This window comes from Myotis myotis, unplaced genomic scaffold (genome assembly GCF_014108235.1).
Source record: "Myotis myotis isolate mMyoMyo1 unplaced genomic scaffold, mMyoMyo1.p scaffold_m19_p_3, whole genome shotgun sequence".
Classification (NCBI taxonomy): Eukaryota; Metazoa; Chordata; class Mammalia; order Chiroptera; family Vespertilionidae; genus Myotis; species Myotis myotis.
In genome coordinates this window covers 168,960,551-168,964,776 of record NW_023416335.1, presented here as the reverse complement: position 1 = coordinate 168,964,776, position 4,226 = coordinate 168,960,551, and positions in this window count along the sequence as shown.

The following is a 4,226-nucleotide window of genomic DNA, read 5'->3' as shown; positions in this document are numbered from 1 at the left end:
CCGCCCCGCCCCCGCGGCCGCCGGCGTCCCCGCGCGCCCCGGCTCCCCGCGCGCTCCCGCCGGCCCCCCGCGCGCCCCGCCCCCCCCCCCGCGCGCTCCCGCCGGCTCCCCGCGCGCCCCGGCCCCCCCCGCGCGCTCCCGCCGGCTCCCCGCGCGCCCCGCCCCCCCCGCGCGCCCCCCGGCTCCCCGCGCGCTCCCGCCGCCCGAGCTGGGGTGGCGGGGCTGCAGTCCCATGGCCCGGCCCCCGCGCCGGCTCCCTGCCCGGGGTCCGCCCTCGGCATTGGCCCCGCTTCTCCCACTCCACCTGGCGAAACACCACGGAGCCGACAGGTGGCTTGGCCTCCAGCGACCCTGCCGCCACCGCCGTTCGCTGGTTCTGCAGAAGGATGCTCAAGAGCAGCACTGACCGTCTCCCTGAACCTGCGTTTGCAGCTTAAAAAACATGTGCACAATATTTATACTTCCTGTGATCTATACGCATTAATGTGAAAGGTCACTGCCAGCCCCGTTTTTAAAAAATGAGAATTAATATATTAGAGGCGGTCTCCTATCACATTTTCCCAAGCTTTTAAATTAATGTAATTTTCTTTTTTTTTCAGTTGGGTTCATTTAGAGTCCAAGTTTTGCTTTTCTCTTCATTTCAAAGAGAGTCACTGGGAGAGAGAGTATTAGCTGACTTAACTACCCTGGTCAGTTCTCACAGCAAACTATAATGCTCTGCTTAAAATTGGCCCATTTATTGTTTTGTTAAGTAATTATTCAATATTTACTTGATAAATTTGCAAGGTAAGAGCAGATCATATTTAAAATTCTTTTCCGGGTAGTTTTAGTAATTATTTTTGTACTACTTTTCTGCCACTCCTAGATTATAGCCCTGGGTCTTTTGTGTAGGGCCTTGACCTGGTAAATATACAAAATTACAGTCTGCTTATCTTTGTTCAGGCCAATTAGGGCAAGTTAAATCACTCTTCAAATACAATATATTTTTAATTAGAGGTTAACTAGCAGGTAGGCACTTGTTTTTCTTTAGAAGGATCACAGCAAACATAGTTGCTGTGTTCTGTTTCTTGTTATTTAAACTCTGTTTCTCAAACAGATCTTCATATTCCAGAATAAGCAAAATTTAACCTGAGTTTTATGACTTGTTTGAATTTAATAAATGTGTGTGTAGGGGGGAGGCAGTTCATTTTAACCATATTCTTCCTGACACACAATAGTTCACCCTGATTTACTAGTTTTGATCGCATTGTTGAGCAGAGAAAATTGTAAAGTTCATTTATAAATTGTTACTAGATTCATGTCCTGGTGACTAGGGAAAATTGCTTAAAGAAACTGGCATTGCTCAAAAGTACTGATGAGAAAAAAATAACTCTCCCATATTTATGATTAAAAAGGACCACTGTATTCTCAGCTCTGACAAGGGGGAAAGTTCAGTTAGGGTGGGTGGGATCACGCTGGCATCCTCAGGAAAGTGCTTATTTTCTGCCACTGTACTAGTTTGACTTAAAAAAGTTGCTTGGACCATGGATGCATTGTTTTTAAAATGGCAAAGGTTCTTCTGAGCAAAGAGGGAATCTGAGCAGGGGAAAATATTTGCTAAGCTATAAAGAGTATGGCTGAAATGGTCTTTTTCACTGTCCATATAGTTAAATAATTTCCCCTGTTTTACTATATTCTGTGTATATGTAAAAATGGGTTTTTGATGTTTTCATAGGATATTATTTCATGAAAATGTTTATGGTTAATATTGACAATGCACTTAAGTTTTACTAATTTATTATGTATGATGTTTATTTCACTCTGGGTTAAAGTTTGGCTCTGTACTAACTTGGGAGAAATGTTTTATTGAGTATATAGAGTGTTAGTGATGCATACTTTACTAGTGATGCATATATTTTATCTTGCTTCTTTAATCTCTCTTACATCTTAACTTTGATCCCAATCATATTTCTCCCCTTAACTTGAATTCCTTTTATAAAATACATGTAACTTAAAATGTATTAGCTTAAGCATTTTAAAGTGCACAGTCAAATAGTATAAAACTCATCTCACCTTGTTGTGCAACTCTTTTCATCTTGCAAAACTGAAACTGCATCCATTAAACAACGCCCCATTTATACCAGTCCCACAGCTTCTAACAAACAACAGTCTACTTTCTGGCTTTATGAATTGGACTACTTTTGATACCTCTTATAAGTCGAATCATTCAGTATTTTTTTTGCATTTGTGACTTGTTTATTTCACCTAGCATAATGTCCTCAAGGTTCATCTGTGTTATAGCATGTGTCAGAATTTCCATCCTTTTTAAGGCTAAGTAATATTCCATTATATGTATATAACACATTTTGTTTATCCATTCATCCACTGATGGGCACTTGGGTTCCTTTCACCTTTTGGCTATTAGGAATAACTAGAGGCCCGGTGCACTTATTCATGCACAGGCGGGGTCCCTCAGCCTGGCCGGCAATCAGGCTGATTGGGGCCCGCCAGCCAGAGGGGAGGGACCTCAGGAGGTTGGCTGTGGGAGCGCACTGACCACCAGAAGGACAGCTCCTGCATTGAGCATCTGCCCCCTGGTGGTCAGTGCATGTCATAGCTACTGGCCGGTCGTTTGGTCGCCTGGTCATCTGGTCGTAATGATTTTCTCCACCCCACCCCACCCTATTGAAACTATTTTTCTGGAATGTGACTGATATCTTCCTTCTCCAAAGAAAAATCAAATATATGTAACCTCAGATTTTTATCAGTTTTCTGTGGCTGCTATAGCAAATTAATCCAAATTGGGTAGCTTAAAACAACAGAACTTATTCTCACAGTTCTAGAGGCTAGAAGTCCAAAATCTAGGTGTCAGTACAGCTGCCATACTCCTGGAGACTCTGGGGGTGAATCTTTCCTTGCCTCTTCCAGACTCTGGTGGGTGTTGTCATTCCTTGACTTGCAGCCACATCACTCCAGTCTGTACCCCTATAGTTGCATTGCCTTCTTCTTCTATCTTAAATCTCCCCCTGCCTTTTCTCGTAAGGACACTTGTCCTTGGATTTAGAACCTACCCAGGTAACCCAGGATGGTGTCTTCATTTCAATAGCCTTAACTTAACTGCATCTGCAAAGACCCCTTTTCCAAGTAAGGTAACATTCACAGGTTCCAGGGAGTAGGGTGCAGACATAATCTTAGGGGTATTACCATTCAACCCCCTAGAGAGGAATGAGGCTTGATATTTTTTATCACTGCTTCTTGACAGGCTCCTTTTTCTTTCTTGGACACTTCACTAAAATGACCTTCCTCTTAACTTGGGCTGTGGTGCCCCGAGTATTATTGTCAGACATTATTCTGGATGTTACTGTAAGGGTGTTTTAGGATGAGACTAACATTTAAACTGGTGGACTCTGAATAAAGCAGATTGTCCTCCATGATGTGGATGGGCCTCATCAAATTATTAGAACAACTGACTTCCACAAAGCTAGGAGGAATTCTGCAGGCAGATTGCCTTTGAACTTGAAATGCAACTCCTCCCTGATTCTCCCCCCACAAAAGATAGGCCCACATGCTAATCCCTGGAACCTGTGAAAGCTACCTTATTTGGAAAAAGGGCTTGTCCCATCAGGTTTTGGACTCACCAACTGCATGATCCAATTTCTTAAAATAAATCTCTCTTTCAGTGCATATACACATCCTACTGACTCTGTTTCCTGGAGGATCCTGACTAATACCCTTTAACTCCTTCTTTGTCTTCTTTACCTTTGTCAGCATATGTAAAAGATGAATTCATATGTGTTTAGCAAATTAGCCCTACTGTGGACCTTAATGTTCCTTTATATGATCTCATCACCTAAAATAAAGCCCTTTTATTATGCCACCCAGCTGCTTCCAGACCTTGGGAGAGCTTGCTTGTGTTATCACATCACTGGTATCAGATATAAAAGTAGCACGGATCACAATTAAAATGCTCAGTATTGGAACTGTGAGGCTTATCTCTGCTATATTCAGTCTGTATTCAGTAAATCACTCTTGCCAATGACTTAGCAAAGTTCATCAGGCAGAGTAGGCAATTAATGTAAAATAAATTATTCCATTTACCTAGTCCCACACTTACGCCTCTTTCAAATCCTCACATCCAATTATTTTCTAAATCTTATGTCAACTGGTTTTGCTTTTGAAAGCCAAACCCTTCTGTGGGTTCCCTTCTTTGGGTCTCATTGCCCTACTCTTCTTACCATACCTTATGT